This window comes from Nycticebus coucang, chromosome 13, assembly GCF_027406575.1.
Source record: "Nycticebus coucang isolate mNycCou1 chromosome 13, mNycCou1.pri, whole genome shotgun sequence".
Lineage (NCBI taxonomy): Eukaryota > Metazoa > Chordata > Mammalia > Primates > Lorisidae > Nycticebus > Nycticebus coucang.
In genome coordinates, this window is record NC_069792.1 from 30,401,517 (window position 1) to 30,421,110 (window position 19,594).

At 39.7% G+C, this 19,594-nt stretch overlaps 1 non-coding gene across 1 annotated transcript; it reads left to right on the forward strand.

Moving 5' to 3' along the window:
• Positions 1 to 16,656: 16,656 nt before the first annotated feature.
• Positions 16,657 to 16,764, forward strand: LOC128564220 (small nucleolar RNA U13). Its single transcript, XR_008374078.1, has one exon. It is a non-coding gene; the product is annotated as a small nucleolar RNA U13 (small nucleolar RNA).
• Positions 16,765 to 19,594: the final 2,830 nt, after the last annotated feature.

The window sequence follows — 19,594 nt, forward strand, 5'->3', positions numbered from 1 at the left end:
ATACTTAAAACATACTCTCTGAGCTATAAAGAAAGAACTCAGAAAATGAAGGCATCTTGAAGCTCAAAATACATGGATACCCACATAATTTTTAAAATATCTTTGAGTAGGAGATTATGTGTGTTCATGGTACTCATTTCTCTCTGTTTAGGCTCCCTGGGCTTCCTGAGAGGGATCACGTGCTCTGGAGCCCAGCGTGGGTGGAACAACTGAAGATGCTCCTGGCCTGATGTCACAGCTTATCAGTGTTGATGGACAGAGGACACAAGGCTTTTCTGGCCTTGCTGACCAAACAGAAACACACTTCTCCATTTCTACCATGCTCTTGTTGCAAAAGTTGCTCTTGAAAAGAGTAACTTTGTTTTTGACACTGAAATATATAAGAAGCAATCAGTGTGTAATGTCAATGGGCAAATTCCATGCCTGGACTGGGGTGACCTAATTCTATTACCTACCAATTCTTGAGGGCTTCTAAGTCTAATACAGTCAACTTTTGATCATCCACAGAAGAAATAGCATAGATTTTATGAAAATTATAGACACTCAGGACCCACCATTTTGTTTATTTTAACTGGAAGAGTAGGAAGCTCTGTGTATGCCATCACACCAGGTTAGGGCTGCTGTGAGGCCATAGGAGAGGCTCAATTAATGTTTGCTGAATGAATGCATGAGGGAAGGAAGGGAGGGAGGAAAGGTACCTGGAATAATCTAATTGGGATACTTCATTATAGCATGTGGAGCAGGTACTGAAGAGCTCTGTGCCTGATGATTTTTGCCTGCTTCCAACTCCATCGTTCCTCTGCTATTGGCCTGAAGACATAAGGGAAGGCAGAGACAGAGTTAAAAACAGGCAGCACCTAAATTTTATGTGACTTTGCCACTCATGAGCTTTGACCACACCAAACACTGACAAGCAGTCTTAGGATGGCTTGTACCTGTCTTTAAGTACACGAGTACCTGCATTTCTCAAAGAGTTGGTTATTTGCAAATCTGGAAAAAGTCCACAGTTCCCATTGGTAATATTTATTTCAGGATACTTCTCAACAATAATGACCTTTCTTAAGCTGAAATTCAGGTCCATGATTGCTTTCCTCAAAATTGGTTTATTCTTTTTATCTCTGGTTCACTAAAAACATTATATGTTGATGAATTATTTTCATTCCCAACTGGGAAAAAAAAAAAGGTTATCTTCCCATACTAAAAACCCCAGGCACATCAACATTTATCAAAAATACCCACTGAGGGGGGAGGAGTATATTATGTTTGAATATATCAGAGTGCTATAATAATTTATTGAGATTTCTGAAAAAGGTAGGTATTACATTCATGGGTATAGAGGTTTCAACTAGCAAGAGCTTTTAGTATCTGCAATCAGAATAGAAACAAGTAAACATCAGAAAAACAAAGTATAGCTTTTCCAGGTTCAAAAATAAGATTTTTATATCCTTATATTATTTTTTTCTCACACATTTCTAAGTCTTCTGCATATGAACTCACTTTTGGTGTATATTGAGCTATATCCACATCTAGTATCTGGTGCCCAGGGTGATCTGCTTCCATTTTAAACAATAAGACTTCCTTATCTTTGTCCTCAAAATAAGTTTATTCTTTTACTCAGTCATTAATTATTTACTGACTTAAGACAGACATTCTACTATACAAAGAATGAGCAAAATCTGCTCTTTGCCTTAGGAAAGTTTTGGCTAGTTTGTGAAACTGGTTGAGGGAGACAATTTGCACATGTGTACCCAACATTAACTGACAAACGTATTTTGAAAATATTCTATAAGAATTTAACTTTTTAATAAAATTTGATTTTTGACAAAATGAGATAGTTGCATCCCTTGACATAACTTAGTAAAGATCCATTCCTTTTTTTCCTACTTAAAAAAATTAAACTATGCTTATTTGGGGTATTGGCATTTCGGGAAAAGCATTGAATCCTACTGTAATGAGAAGCTGTCTAGTAGAGAATATAAGAGCACGGTCTTTGGAGATAGACTGATCTGGCTTCCAACATTGGTTCTCTCTGCCACTCGGTAGAGAAGTAATCTCACAAAAGGAGCTTAAACTCTCTAAGCCTTAAATTCTTCATCTGAAAAATGGAAGAAATTGTTCCTATTCCATTGTATTGTCAGATTACTTGAGATAAAGTACAGAAAATTCATGTTTATGGCTACCATTTAATGTAAATAATCACCATCCCCAATTTATCTGCTTTGAGAAGTCAACTTACTTATAAAAACCAGATTCTCTTAAGGCAAAACATGCCTATAATTTGCACCTACATATCAATTCCATAAAGAACTATGAGATCCTGGTATTTTTGTTAGTTTTCAAGATGTATTATGACAACCACCTCTTGCCCAAGAACCTACCCTCCCAGGCAGAAAGGAGTATTTACCACTACAAGCCAGTGCACACTCTTCCATAGGATGGACCCAAATCTTGCTCAATATTTTTCTAACTTTTTTTTATCCAAGAGGTTTATCAAGTCCAAACCAGACCGTAAACCCTTTAAGGTTCTCGTGCATGCTCTTTCTCTTTGTTAATATGTCTTTCCACAGCATGGCAGTGGTACTGGAAAATTCTGGGACTGAGGTAGCAACTGAATAGATGCATCTGAGTGAGAGCCACACGCCTCCCTCAGCTCAGCCGTGTCCTGCAGTCGCTCTGTGGGAGTGCCCCACCCGCTTTGTGTCTGCTCTCCCAGTTGTTCTGAGTTACATGAGCCTAGCAGCCAGGCTCCACCGTGACACAGTATCCAGTGGACAGAGTCCATAACGCATTGTATGTGGCAGAGCCTGTCTTTGAGAGAAGTCATTCCTCCCTCCTAAAATCACTCTTGAAAACTCTTCACTACAAAACACAAATTCTTTAGTCTGGAGGAATCTTGGACACTTGAAAAATCAATTGAATAGCCGGGGGGTTGTGTTGAGCACCTGTAGTTTCAGCTACTTGGAAGGTCAAGGCAAGAGGATCACTTGAGCCCAAGTTTGAAGTTGCTGTGAGCTATGATGCCACAGCACTCTACCAAGGGCAACAAAGTGAGACTCTGTCTCAAAAACAAAAAAATTGATTAAAAGACTTAAGGTCTTTCTTCCTGGGTCTGGGGAAAATATATAAAATGTTTACACATAAATGTTTAATCCAGCTTCAGATGACTCACAGACTCCCTGAAGTCTTTCCACATACTTTTTTGAGTCTCCACCTAATCTAGGGGAATCTAAAACAGCACCAGAGTTCTTATCCAGATTCTAATGGCCTCTCTTTGCCAATCATGAGAAACCCAACAAAGTGGTGAGCTCCACAGAATTCCAACCTGGAGTCAGATCCCACACAGGAGGCTCTTTTTCTGCCCAGGGTGTTGCTCTCTTACAGCGGGGTGATAATTCATCCTACTGAGGATATCCTGGCAGGTTTCCTAAGGCCCAGACATTGTACAAAACTCCAGAAGCTTCTCAGTCTAAGAAAAGCCCACTGCACTGTAATAAACAAGGATCTTGGGGCAGTTGCTTGGGGTCATTTTCTCAGCAGCAGCAGACTCAGAATTGATGTGCAAACCAGAAGATTAGGGAGCACTGGGCAGCCTCAGGGGTTGTTTTCTGCCTGGATCAGGAGAAGCCACTGCAGGAATTTTTGCCGCCAGCCTCTTGTTGAGTGACAGAAAAAGAAAAAAGGATCGTTTGAAGGCTCCTGATTCAAACAGCACGCACAGAATGCCAGGCCGTGGCTGCCTTGGAGAAAGCGACTCTGGTGCCAGCTTGGGGAACAAATGTGTTCCCACTGCCTCCTGGAAAGGCTTTGCCCACCCCTGCTGAGGGGGTGGATTTCAAAGCAGCTGACTTCTTGCCCTTTTTAATAGGACGGCAAGTGTTCCCTTTTTAATTCGAAAACTTTCTCCCAATTTTCCATTCCTCCAATGCCTCCCCAAGAAAAGCTAGTATTCTGGGTCACTGAAATGGCGTCAGGTTATTAAGCAGAGAAAGGGGATTAAAGGAGCAGCTCCCTGCGGCAGCAGCGGTGAGCACAGTTAGAGTGTGCAGGGCTCGCATTGCATATCGATGAAATGCTATAAAACATCAAACCCTAAAGGTGCCAGGGAAAGCCACCCAAATCCCTTTCTGGAGTTTGCCTTCTGCAGCTGTGGATCTGAAAGTTCCCCTCCTTCCCCATATTTTCATAATCATGCTTTTCCTTCTTTTAAAGACACACACAGCCTCACTCCCAAAACACAGGGTGTTCAAATGCTGTCCGCCCATCTCCCCCTGGCACCAGGGAGCCTTTCCGTGTAAGACCCCGAGTCTGGCCCGCCAGCTGCGGAGAGGTAGCAGAGTGATCGAGTTAGCCCCGAGCTGCTGCGAGCCAACTCGGGTCGGTGTTTCAGCGCAGCTGCCTGCGTCTCCCCAGCCGCCCTCCCACCGCATCCTACGAGACCGGCTGTGTGCTTGAAGGAGGTGCAGTTTCCCACAGCTCTGATCTAATTCAGCTGAAATTCAATCTCCGTGTGACCAGCCTCAGCCGGCGCTCTCCCACCCGCCGCCGGCCTCCGCTCGGCCCGCTGACCCTGCGGCCGCCCTCCACCAGCTCCGCGGCTCCGACCTGCGCCGTCAGCGGGCCGGCTGCTGCCCGGACGCTCCCCCCTCGGCCCCAGCTCCGGGGGGGACACTCTGCACCCGCCACTCAGCGGCTCGAGCCGGGCTTGTGACTGATCACAGGAGGAAAGGCAGCCGGGCCAGCCGAGGCTGAGGACCCGAAACACATGTCAGAGATCTTCCATGCCCAGAAAGATTTATGACCTCTCTTAGCCCTCTTTTAACGTAGGTTGAACTGAGCTTGTTTCATAACAAGGAAACAAGCCTGGCAGTCGTACAGAAAGTGACCGTCGAGGGGCTGTGGACCTTCTCTTGCTTATTATCCCTTCAGCTCCATCCCGTAGCCTCTGTGTTTGGGGGGGAGGGTCCATCGAGTCGCTTTAGACCTCCCTATCTCCTGGTAGTCCAAAGCTATTCGTGGCTTTGACCTGAAATAGTGTTCAATTTGATTTTGCATCTCTATACTGAAGAAGGAAATGGTAAATACCTTTTAGAAAGGCAGAGATTGCAGGAGCCCTGGCACTTTTTGGTCTAATTATTACCTAATCGTGTTATACTGGATCAGGCACACTCTCTTTTGACTGAAGAAAGCTTTGAACTTTGCTTTGCACTTCCTGCAAAAGGAAGATTGCTCCCTCAGGGCAGGGAGGCCCAGGAAGGCCGATGTTCGCAGGCACCTTTTACAAGCCCTATGAAGTGAAAGGGAAGGGTTTGCAAAGGCAACATAATTAGAAATGATGTGTCTAGGCAGGCAAGCACCTCTTGAATCTGACCCTGCTGATCTCACAGGCTGCAACAGGAACACAGGAAATTCAGCATGGCTCCAGCCTGGACATTCAAGCTATATTCCAATTCAAAGAATCCCAGTTTTCTTTCAATCTCTCTTTCATTTGATTGCATGGGGGGGGGGGGGGCGGGGAAGTAACAGACAAATTCACACCTTCATTTTTATTATTATTTTTTTTAAAGAGAGATGTAATTTGCATGAAAAGATTCCTTTCTGCTAAGAACCAACCAGCTTGCTTATCTTGATACACAGATAAGAACAGGCAGGTGGAGCTGGAAAGTGTTTCCCTCACCTTCCTCAGACTCCTAGACGCTCAATTGGCATGCAGTCTCACAGTTAGGAGGTTTAGAGCCTGCTCTTTCTTTCTCCCCTCACCCCCACTCCCCAGACAGTAGGTAGTTATGATCAGAAGTAAAAGAAGAAAAGTCTCCAGCACTTAAAAAAAAAAAAAAAAAGGAAAATCTTTTTATGAACCTCTGCTCATAGTTAGGCTGTTTCACGGGCAGGAGGTGTCATGGGGATAGATGTCATGGAATAAAGAAACATAGTTTGTGGGGAGGAGACACTCCCCTGCCTGGGGAAGAGCAAGATTCTGCAGCCAAACTCAGAAATAATAGTCTCCCTGAGTCCTGAGAAAACTGCCCCAAATGTTAACTCATCAATCTTAAGGAAACAAGTCTGGTTTTTGCCAACTTAATTTCATAGTATTATTTAAGAGTCTGAGTCTTTATAAGAAAGAGGGAGTGGAGGGAAAAGATCAGAAAATTGAAGGGGATGAACGGAAAAGGAATGAGATTTTCTGTGTTTTGAAGATTCCGTTTCTCCCCCAGTGCCCAGGGCTTCGTCTGTGCTTTCATCTTACAGAAACAAATACACAGGACACTCAACAGCACGGGGAGTGTTCAGAAGGGGCTGCTTTCAGCTCAGGTCTATTTTTAAGGAGCATTTTAATAAAGCTTCCTCTTGTGTCTTGGATCTTACAATACCAAATGTGCAGTAACATGAGGATAGAAGGCCTGTACTCTGGCCCTGACTCCTGACCACTAAGTTCCAATGGTGTTTGTACAAGTCATTAAACTTCAGAAGCCTTAGTTATGACACACCTCTGAAATGGAGGTAATGAATACATCCCTGCCCACCTCAAGGGGTATATATATGGGAAAACACTTGGAAAAGTTTAAAATGCTGCTATATAAATGAAAGGTATTATTTTTACAATAAAATTTATTGTGAATATTCCACAGGTATTTAACTATTACTAGTAGTCACATCAAGTCAGAGGAATAAAATTTGATAAACAAAACATTTGAACATCTAGTTCAATTAATTTTAATTCCATCAACTTAAAATGCAAATTGCAAAGCCCTATCCTTCAGAAATTTGATTCAGTAGATGTGTAATCCAGCCCAGGAAGCTAGATTTTAGACCTATACCTTGAGAGATTCTCAGACAGAATCTAGCAACATGACATTGAGCAACATTATTTTGCAAAAGGAGGACATTTCTCATTCTCCCACTCCAGGCCCATGACCTTGCTCCCAGTGGGGCTGGGTATAAGAAGGAGCACATTACTACTTTCACATCCCTTCATTAATATTTCAGAATCCACAACATGAAGGACTGGAAAGAAACAAAGCAAAATGGGGATTATGTAGATGGGTTTGGTTTCCCCTTAATGGTGAGAAAAATGCATGTCTGCGCAGATGATAAATGGATCCAGAAAATGTTACACAAGTGTTCTTTGCTAAGCTTCAGGGTCAAAGTCAACAATATAAAAGAAAATATACCTCCATTTAGTTGGAAAGGACTTACATTCAAGGCATTGCACAATGGAACCCGGATGGGTTACCCTCTGTCAAATGGCCCTGTTCATTTATTCAGCTTTCCACAAAACTTTGCCAGAGAGAATAATAAGGGAGAGAGAGAGATTTAGCTCTTGTGGTTGCAGTTTGTTTTTGCACCTGTAGGTTTAAAAAAAATGACAATAGTTTGAGAATATCATAATAACATTTTTAAAGACAGTGATATAGTTTGCATGTAAAGTTGGGATAATGAAATGAAGGGCCTTCTCTAAAAGAAATCCCCTTTTAGCAACTATTGCCTACACTAGTTTTAAGTGAAAATAAAAAATGACACTGAGGAAGAACTTTCTAAAACAATAGATGGCTCCTGAAAATCTGGGAGTAACTTTTCACTAACATTAAACTCATTTGTCTTGCAACTTTCTATTTCTAAAATAAGCAAAAATAAATAAATAAATAACCACAATGACCTCTGGAAAACTGAAATAGATAACTGGTAATATATTCAGTTTACTCATGGAAAACTCTCAGGTACTTTCTCACAATTCTTGGTGTATAGCTCTAAAGCACACATGTGCACACAAATATGTTTACGAGTGTATTAGTCTTCTATGCTCACAGTAAACAATGAAAATGAGAAAATTTGGGCAGAAGATAGGTATGTTGATAAAGAGAGTAATAAGAATAGCCTGATAAAAATCAAGGAGACAAAGAGTCTATTTTAAAGTTTCCGAAATAACTTCAGAATCACAGAAATCTAGGACCCTTTACAAAAACCCTCAGGGCCCTACTGTATTTAAGCAGAGTAACAAAATTTTTGTTCACTGTGATGATCTCAGGGCATCAAGAAGTTTAAATTATGTTCTACTTTCTCTAAGGAGGTACTAAATGTATTTTGGAAAGATTTCCATCAAAATGATTAAAATTAAAGAGGTGTTCATGCTGAAAAACACAAATCCTTATCTTTCCAGAACTCTCATTTACTCAAAAATACTTTTTCTCCAAAGTTTCTGGCTAAGTAAAATTGGTCTAAGGAGCAAAGACTGGGAGAGTAGAAATGGGGGAGGAGGAAGGAGGAACAGCTGTTTTGAGTTAAAAAAGCATGTTAATGACAGCACAGGAGTCAGAAAGATGCTTGAGTTTAGCCTGCTGCTCAAGAGGTGATATATTAAGCTATTGAATAAAAACAATTGTTCTAGGTCTCTGATAATGGAGCTGTAGAGGGAGATTTGGAAGACAGCACTGACTAATGAGGTATCTGGGGTAAAAAAACATCTGCACCCACAGCCCCAGGCTGTTATCAGAATTAGATGACGCTGCACATGCCCTGGGTAAATAGGGCTGAAAATGGCCCGGTCTAGCTCACCAACCTTTTGGCTTTAGAGAGGGCATTTTCTGGGCAAGTGGATAACCTGAACTACAGATGGACCATGGCAGGAATAAAGGGAGAGGGGAGAGAAAAGAGGATGCTTTCAGCTGGAATATTAATGATAAACATGAAATGTCATGATTACTCTGAAGGTCTCAGGCACCAGAGACACTAAGAAAAAAGGAAAATAGTAGGTTGTTTCATCTTTACAGTGATTCCTATAAAGGGGTCAGCAGGTTGTGGCAGAAACTAGCAGTAAGTTATCTCTAATTCAGCAGCATGCCTCTGGTCAGAGAGTTCCAGCCCCTTTGTGAGCTGAGCTCACTGATGCCAGCTGGCAAAGGCCCCAAGAGGGAAGAGGATTCCTTGCACTAACCTTCCTAAGGAGAGACAGTGTACCAGGCAGCACACCCTGCTTGCTTCCCACCCCCGCAGACACACCACAAATACTGAAGATGTCCCCCAAACCTCCCACTGCCTAGGGAATTCTGTCCCATTTGAAATGGGACTGAGCCCCTATTTTAGAAACGGAGAGATAGGTGAGGAACACAGCCAGAATCAGAAACTGTCAGGAGAACACTAACCCTAATCTTGACTTTGGCTTAAACTCTTTTCTCCAGAATTTGAAAAGAAATAATCACCTTTAAGACTTTGAAAACAAACACATAAATCCTTCAAATTTTTTCTAATTCTCAGTCGTGTCATCTAACTGATGCTATAGATTATAAAAAATATAAATACACATATATTATTATGTTTTGGAAAAAGTGGTCAATGCTATGTGAGGGCTAATAAAATAAAATAAATTTAATTTTTTTTTGAGAAGAGTCTCACTCTGTCTCCCTGGATAGAGTGCCTTGGCATCACAGCTCACAGTAACCTTAAACTCTTGGGCTCAAGAGATCTTGCCTCAGTCTCCCAAGTAGCTGGGACTACAGGCACCCAGCACAATGCCCAGCCAGTTTTTTCTATTTTTAGTGGAGACAGGGTCTTACTTTTGCTCAGGCTGGTTTCAAACTCCTGAGCTCAGGCAATCTACCCGCCTCAGCCTTCCAGAGTGCTCAGTTTACAGATATGAATTAAATTTAATTTTAAAAATAAAAAAAGGTGGAAGTCATGGGCATTAGTGGGGATGTCAAGAACCCCTGTATATAAATGACCCTTAAATCCAGCTCCCACCTCAGCCCTGGACTCATTTCCAATGGCCTCCTGGACAACACCACTTGGCTATCTCATAACTTCTAAACTACCTGCATGTCAATCAATATACTTTCTTACAGATGCAGGTCTGTTGTTACCTTTTCTGCTCAGTAAGTTATGGAAATGAGGGAAGATTAACAGGCTTGGTAATCACAAAAACTTTGTTCCCCCTCACCATAGAGGCAAGACTATCATTAGCTCATTCTTAAGGATGCTGAAAGGATTTAGAACCAGGTAGCATGCAGACCTACTCAAGGTTACATATGCCATGATCCTACATGTCAGCAATTCTCCTGAATTTTGAGTAGTTGAGGTAAAGGGTAACAAGAAAGACGCATGCAACGGACATCAACAATAGCTTTTATTACTGTTATGATCATGTAGAAGTACAGCTCTAGGAATTTTCCTTGACAGAAATATAGCATTAAAAAGTTTGGCACTGAGTGTCTGCCTCCCCATTCCTGGCCTATTGCCCAGAAGGTAGAAACCTGTTCATTCAAATCCCATTCCAAAAATGGTCCTGCCCACCTAGTCTCTTCCCATAGACTGGCAGAAAGTTGAACCTGAAAGGGATATGAGAGATCTAGCTCAGCCCCTTTCTGCACAGATGAGTTACGGAAATTCAAAGAGGGGCTATGCCCACCGGTTACAGAAATCCAGTGGTAGAGCTGTATCTAGAACCAAGATCAGCTGTGGTGTTCCTCTCTCCCTTCTATTTTCATAACTACACCATGATGAAGAAAAATTAATTCCCTTCTTAGGGATATTTATACTTTAACAGGGTTCTAAGAACCAAGCTAACCCAGTAGTAAGAGTAGAACATTAGGAATCAACTGCAAAGCCCCATATGTGGCTGGGTGTTTACAGACTAGCCACACGTGGGGCTTCCTATTGTATGCTAGAATACATCCCTTTCAGCATCACATGTATACACAGCTTCATGGTCTTAAATTCCTTCCAATAGGAATGCCTTCGTAACTGGAGAGCGAAGCATCTGATATTACTGCATGGTGTGCATGTCATAACTAGAGTTATCATGTAATTTGGGCTTTCCACTTATATGTACAACACTCTACATTATTTCCCTAGAAGAAAATTAAGGCTAATAATTCTCGTTTGCTTTTCCAGTTGTTCTTGGTTTATTGTTGCCGATTTAATGATTGCTCTGCTACAAATTTGAGCAGGAGGAGGTGTGGAGTGAAGTCATGGACATGGACTTGGATCCAAGTGATGTGTTTGCTCACTGTGGTGATTGTCAAGCCATTTCCCCTGGGCATCCTAATTTGATTGCAAGAGACCCAGCATGACTAGCACTAAGTATTACTTCTGCAACATTATCTCTCCCTTCTCACCTCTCCACTCTTCTTTCAAGACTGGAAATAGGGAGTGGTGCCTGTGGCTCAAAGGAGTAGGGCGCCTAGCCCTGTATACCAGAAGTGGTGGGTTCAAACCCAGCCCTGGCCAAAAAAACTGCAAAAAAAAAAAAAAAAAAAAAGATTGGAAATAGCTTTGACATTTACATCTACCTTCAACTTTATCTTTCCCTCTTATCTGAGCAAATTAAATGCAAAAGAAACTATATTCAGAAGACATACTTAACCTAGCATGTCATAGGTGTACACTAAGCATGCTTAAGATTAACCCCATAATCGGTATCCCTTCTTCTATGCCTATGAATCTAGAGGCCCTGGAGAATCGGACTTGGTACTAAATGAAAAATATTTACATAATTATAAATAGTAAAGATTTAACAATAAATTATAAAAAAAGAAATATTGCTTAAATGCTAACACAGGGGTGAAGATTATGACTCTAGATAGGATTTTTGACATTTTTCATTGAGGTTACCTGGGTTCCTAACAAAGAAGCTATGCACTCTTTTCCACAAATAAGCCATCCACTGCCATGAAATTCGAGTTCTGTTGCAGGCCTTGAAAAATCTTGAACTATTTTTCATTCTATTCTATCATACATTCATGCATGTTGTACTTTAAAATTTCCCTAAAACTTACCATAAAATGGATGCTTCAAGAAGATGCATTGTGTTTACTGTATGACTGTCACTAGCCCCTGTACCACCATTGCATACTCCAACTTGAGAAATCAAACTTAACCACCAATAGAAGCATTAAAAGAACCATGATCTTTGAAAGCCTGTGTTCCACATTTTTAAGGTAATTTTCCATTTATTTATTTATTTATTTATTATTTTGATAGAGTCAGGGCTGCAAGTGGTTTTTGGTTACACAGATGAATTTTATGGTGGTGATGTCTGGGTTTTTCATGTACGTATCGTCTGAATAGTGTAAGTTGCATCTCGTAGGTGGTTTTTATACCCTCACTGCCCTCCCTACCCTCTTCACCTCTGAGTCTCCAATGTCCATTGTATTACTCTATACGCCTCTGCATACCAATAACTTAGCTCCCACTTATAAGTGAGAACGTGTGGTATCTGGTTTTCCATTTTTGTGTTATTTCATTTAGGATAATGGCCTTCAATTCTATCCAAGTTGCTGCAAACTAGGCTCCCATTTTATTCTAAGGCTTTTGTTTTTTTTCCCTAGGTGAGACAGGGTCTCACTCTGTCACCCAGGCTGGAATGTGGTCTTGTCATCATAGCTCACTGTAACCTCCAACTACTGTGATTAAGGAATCTTCCTCTCTTGACCCCACAAAGTGCTAGGATTACTAGTTTGAGCCACTGTACCTGGACTCCAAAGCTTTTTTTCTCTTCAACTATTAAGCTGAAAAATGTTTTTGTTAAATAAGTGTACTAGAATTTTTGGGGTGCTGTCTATTCATGTGTCATTTATTTCTAAACTGTTTTTATCAACAACTCTATTAAAGGGATAGACCAGACCTTGTTAATTCCATGTGCCAGCAACTGCCTTGGGGACTCTGACTAAACTAGACCCAAGTTGACACAGTCAGGCACTCTCTTGAGACTTTAGAATTAGAACCCAGAAATGACCTTTTAAGGGGCCTGAGAGCTGAGAAGTCACACACAGCTGGGGGCTAGAGCAGTTGTTTTTTGCCATCAACGTTCTGAAGCATAGCAAGCTCATCTAGAGAGGAAAAGAAAAGAATTAAGCTAAGGTCTTTTAAAAGTGAAAGAAATCAACAATAAGGTGGGTGATGATATAGTTTTTTGATTAAAATAGAATTACAAAAGAAATAAATTACTTAAAGCTATATTAAAAACCACCAAATATTTAGTAATTAAATAGCATGCTTCTCGATTACTCATAAGTCAAAGAAAAAAATCATAAGAAAATTTTTAAAATTTTTGACATGAATAAAAATGAAAACACAGCATATCAAAATGCGTGGAATACAGCCAAAACAGTGCTGAGGGAAAATTCTATTAAATGCTTACATTGTAAAAGGAGAGAAGTGTCAGATCAATGATCTAAACTTCCACCTCGGCTGGGCACCTGTGGCTCAAGCGGCTAAGGCGCCAACAACATACACCTGAGCTGGCAGGTTCGAATCCAGCCCAGGCCTGCCAAAGAACAATGACAGCTGCAACCAAAAAATAGCCGGGCGTTGTGGCAGGCACCTGTAGTCCCAGCTACTTGGGAGGCAGAGATAGGAGAATCGCTTGAGCCCAGGAATTGGAGGTTGCTATGAGCTGTGATGCCACAGCACTCTACCCAGGGCAACAGCTTGAGGCTCTGTCTAAAAAAATAATAATAATAATAAATAATTAAAAATAAATAAATAAATAAAAAATAAACTTCCACCTTAAGAAATTTGAAAAAGAGGAGCAAATAAACTCCAATCATGCAGAGACAGAAATAGTAAAAGTAACAGCAAAAATCTTAATGCAATAAAAATAATAGAGAAAATCAATAAAATCAAAAGCTGGTCCTTTGAAATGATCAATAAAATTGAAAATCCTCTACTGAAACTAAAAGGTAAAAAAAGGAAAGTATCAGGAATGAAAGTATGAATAAATCCTATAGATAGTAAAATGACAATAATAAAATATTATGAACAATGTCATGTCTATAAATATCATAACTTGGGCGAAATGGACAGTCTTTGAAAAACATAAACTGAACAAGAAATAGTTAACCTGAAAATCTATTAAAGAAATTGAGTTGATATTTTTAAATTTTTCCTAAAACAAAAGCTCTAGGTCTAAGTATCTTCCACTAGTGAAGTCTCCCAAACATCTAAGAAAGAAAGAAATACCTACCATATGCAAACAATAAACTTTTCAGAAAATAAAAGAGGAGGTAATATTTCACAACTTATTTTATTAGTTGAGAATTACCCTGGTTCTAGAACCAGACAGTTACTATGTATCACACATAAAAAAGTTATAGACCAATATTCTCATGAACACAGACACAAAATCCATTATGGGATTTGATGTGTTGATTATTTGTACAAATTGGAGTGCTTACATCCTACTAATCAATGTAGCTTTCATGTCATTTGCCCAATTACAGCATTAAGACATTTGTGTTCTACACCTGATAGATCCAACTTGTACTTGCAATGTGCTCCATTGGTGTGGTCCCCCTACTGTCCCTCCTTCTATCAACAATATCTTCTATATTGTTAACAAAATATTAACAAATTGAATCCAGCAATATGTGAAAAGGATAATGTGCAATAACCAAGTGGGATTTTTCTTGAGAATGCAAGGTTGTTTTGACCTTTGAAACTCATTCAATATAATCCACAGTAATAAAAAACTAAAAAAGAAAATAATACAATCATCTTAATAGCACAGAAAACCCAACACCCATTCATTATAAAAAAAGAAAATCATAAAAAATCATTTTATCATAAGGACATTTGCATGAGACTGTTTATCACAGCTCAATTTACAATCGTCAAATTGTGGAAACAACCCAGATGCCCACCCAGGAATGAATTAACAAGCTGTGGTACACGTATACCAGGAGATACTATGCAGCTATTGAAAAAGATGGAGACTTAGTAAAGTATCTCAGGAATGGAAAAAAAAATATCCAATGTACTCAGTACTACTGTGACACCAATTTATAATCACTCATACTTGCATATGAAAAATGAAACACAACTTTAGCCTAGGATGAAGGAGGGAAGGGGAGAAGGAGGGGAAGGAGAGGGGAAGGAGAAGGGAGGGGGGTTGATAGAAGGAGGGAAAATAGAGGGACCACACCTATGGAGCACATTGCAAGTACAAGTTGGATCTATCGGGTGTAGAACACAAATGTCTTAATGCTGTAATTGGGTAAATGACGTGAAAACTACGTTGATTAGTAGGATGTAAGCACTCCAATTTGTACAAATAATCAACACATCAAATCCCATAATGGCATAAATGTATGTATGATCTATGTACAAATGACTTAATAAAAAAAATAAGTTCAAAGAGAAAAAAAAGAAAGATGGAGACTTTACATCTTTTGTATTAACCTGGATAGAATTGGATTCTTTTTTTTTTTTGTAGAGACAGAGTTTCACTTTATTGCCCTTGGTAGAGTGCCGTGGCGTCACACAGCTCACAGCAACCTCCAACTCCTGGGCTTAGGCGATTCTCCTGCCTCAGCCTCCCGAGTAGCTGGAACTACAGGCGCCCGCCACAACGCCCGGCTATTTTTTGTTGCAGTTTGGCTGGGGCTGGGCTTGAACCCGCCACCCTCGGTATATGGGGCCGGCACCCTGCTCACTGAGCCACAGGCGCCGCCCTAGAATTGGATTCTTAATGAAGCATCACAAGAATGAAGAAGCAAGAATCCAATGTTCTCAATTCTAATATGAAGCCAGTAGATGATCTAATACACATCCACGTAAGTGAAAAACGATCAAGGTGGGGGTGGAGAGGGGAGGAGGTGGGGGGATGCGGGATTATGGTGTATGGCACACTTCCTGGGGCGAGACACAAGTATAAGAGGGACTTTATCTAACAAATGCAAACAGTGTAAGCTAATTCTTTGTACCTGAAACAACCTGAACCTGAAACAACAAAAATCTAAGAATCTATGAATAGAAGGGAACTTCTTCAACTTAATAATGAGGTCTACAAAACATCTATAGCTGACATTATATATGATGGTGAAAGACTGAATGCTTTTCCTCTAACATCTAAAACAATGCAAAAATATCTGCTCTCTACCACTTCTATTCAATATTGTACTATAGGTTCTAGCCAATGCAACAAGATAAGAAAAAAAAAAGACATACAGATTGTAAAGGAAAAAGTAAAACTATGTTAATTTGCATAATTCATGATAGTGTTTGTATAAATCCCAAAGAATCCACAAAAAATAATGACTCTTAAAAGAACTAAGTGAATACAGGAGGATAAGATATTAAAATGAATTGCATTTTTATTTAATATATACTAGGATGAAACAATTGGCATGATCCATGGAATGAAGAATTCATAATCTGGACTTTATTAAAATTAAAAACTTCTGTACTGAGAATGACACCATCAAGAAAATGAGAAGACAAGTCACAGACTAGGAGAAAATATTTACAAAACACCTTTGAAGTATTCCACTTAGCCATCTGCTAACTGTAGTGATACTCAGCAATGAGGTATGTAGCGCTAGGACACCCTGCAGATACTAATATCTGAGGAAGCTCAAGTCTTTGCTATAAAATGGCACAGTATTAATATTTGCGTATAACCTATGCATATCCTCCTATATAGTTTAAATCATCTCTATATTAGTTTTAATAACTAGTACAATGTAATATTACTTAAATAGTTGTGACACTGTATTGTTTAGGGAATAATGTCAAAAAAAAGTTCTTTACATGTTCAGTACAGATGCAGTTTTCTTACCCTAATATTTTCAATCCATGCTTGGTTGAATCCATGAATGTGGAACTCAGGGTTACAGAGAGCCAACAGGATATGGCATTCTATAAAAGGTGAAACTATGGAGACAGTAAAGCAACCAGTGGTGCCCAAGGGTTGGGAGGAGCGAGGGATGACTAGGCATGCGTGAGATGTGTTTCCCACAAATCTTCTTATGACATTGGCACATTACCCATCTGACATGAAAAAAAAAATTTTGTAGTGAAGATTTTAAAAATAAAAATACATTTAACTTCAATTTCCCATTTTTCATACATAAAAAGATGCTCAATACCTTTAGTTATCAAGGAATGGGAATTAAAATCATGATGAGATGCCACCATATATCTATCAGAATAAAATCTAAAAGCTTGACACAGGGTGGCGCCTGTGGCTCAAAGGGGTAGGGCGCCATCCTATATGCTGGAGGTGCAGGTTCAAACCCAGCCTCAGCTAAAAACCACAAAAATAAATAAATAAAAGCTTGACACAATCAAGTGTTGGTGAGGATGTGAAGCAACAAGAACAGTCATGCACTGCTAGTGGCAATGTAAAATAGTACAACCACTTTGAAAAACAGATTGGCAATTTCTTATAGAGTTATACATACAGCTACCATGCAACTCAGCTACTGCAGTCCTATTTACCACTCTCCCAATGAAGTGTATGTCACACAAATATTTGACCCAAATGTTCATTTATTAATAATAACCAAAATCTGGAGACAAGCCCAGTGATTAGATTAATAAACAAATTTTGCTACTTTTATGCAATGGACTTAGTAAGCATCAATGAAAAAAATGATTACAGACACATGTAAGAATATTGCTATCTCAAAAGCATTATGTTAAGTGAATAAATTCAGGTACAAAGATTATATATGTTGTATCCTACATATAAAATTCTAGGAAAGGCAAAACTACTTTCTTTTATAGAAAGCAGTTCACTGGTTGCTTGGAGCTCAGGTTACCAGGTAGGGGCACCAGGGAGTCTTTTCACTCTTCATCAGGGTGATGAAGGGATGTGTGCATTAATTATGTTGGTGGTTAAACTGGTGCCTATAAAACACATCAAGCTATGTATGCACTTAGAATAAGTGTATTTTATTGGATATAAATTAAACCTCAATAAAATTGTTCTATAAAATTAATTTGGCAGAACTAAAATATAAAGTGTTTATGGAGAAAATGACTTCAAATAAGGCTATAAAATGAGGCAGAGGCCAGATCATGCTGGCTTTTCATTTTGATTAAAATACATTTAAAAAAATGTATATTCTGAAAAATGGCTTAGAGTTTTTATAAAATACGATTTGATAATGAATAGGAATCTTTCTGTCCATAACCCAGAATAGGGAGAACATTCTACATCATGAGCCAGCACACAAACATACATGTGTACATATAGGAACAGTACTTGTCCCTTTCTGCATGCAATGAATCCATAAATGAATACCCACAGAAATAGAAATATTTCTTATTCTATTCTGTTCTTTTTCTTAATGCTAGTGTCACCCCTTTAAATTAATTTCATGACCCACTAAGGGATTGTGACCTTCGCTTAAAAAACAGTATGTTAGAAACCTATCTGACATGACCAAAAGTTATGGTTAAGCAATTTGTTATAATATCTAGACATAGTCAAGCTTCAAAACAGAGAAGCTTAGAAGGAAAAGATTGGAAAAAATGAGAATTAAGAGGATTTAGGACATAAACATTGGTATAGGCTGTTTATAGCCCCCTAAAATTCATGTATTGAAACCTAATCCCCAATGTGACGATATTTGGAAATGGGCTTTGGAAGATGCTTAGTGCCCTTATAAAATAGACTGCACAGAGCTCCCTCATTCTCTTCCCATATGAGGACACAGTAAGAAGACACCATTCATGAAACAGAAGGAGGGCTGTACCTAGACACTTAAACTGCCAGCACCTTGATCTTGGACTTAATAGCCTCCAGGATTGAGGAAAATAATTTTTTTTTATTAATAAGCTACCAGTATATGGTAATATATTCTCTGCTTGTTTTTTTTGTTTGTTTGTTTGTTTTTTGCGACAGTCTTACTTTGTCATCCTCAGTAGAGTGCTGTGGCGTCATAGCTCACAGCAACCTCAAACTCTTGGGCTCAAGCAATTCTTTTGCTTCAGCCTCCCAAGTAGCTGGGACTACAATGCCCAGCTATTTTTAGAGATGGGGTCTCACTCTTGCTCACTCCTGAGCTCAAGCAATCCACCCACCTGAGCCTCCCAGAGTGCTAGGATTACAGATGCGAGCCACTGTGCCTGGATGGTAATTTGTATTTTTTTTTTTAAGACAGAATCTCACTCTGTAGCCCTGGGATTGTGTGCTGTGCTGTCATCATAGCTCATAGCAAGCTCACAATGTTGATCTTGAGCAATCCTCTTCGTTTAGCCCCCTGAGTAGCTGGGACTACAGGTGCCTTCCACAATGTGAAGCTAGTTTTCTCTATTTTGGTAGAGATGGGGTCTCAGTCTTGCTCAGGTTAGTCTTGAACTCCTAACCCCAAGCAATTCTCCTGCCTCAGCCTCGTAGAGTGCTAGGATTAAAGGTGTGAGCCACGATGCCCAGCCTAGAGTTATAGCAGCCCAAACAAACTAAAGGCAAACATGGAGGAATGGCCCTAGTTTCTTCCTTCCAGTCATATGGAAGAAGATGACTCAGAGCATTAACAAGCCTTGAGTCAGACAGACCTGGTTATACAATTGCTTATGGCAATGAGTAGCTGTGTGATCTCAGGCAAACAATTTGACCACCCTGAGTCTCAGTTTCCTTGCCTGTAACAGAGGGATAATAATAACTAATATCTCATAGAGTTATGTGAGGATTAAGTAAAATAACAGGTTAAAACCCAAGTATAAAGTAGCCTTCCTTTCTAATTTTTCATATGACATAGATCATGAAGCACAAAACCCATTCTCTTTTATGAAAAGGAGAGTGAACAAAGAATGTTCACAGCAAATTTGAAATGCCCACAAGGCACAAGGGTAGCCTTCATTTCCAGAAGATTTTATA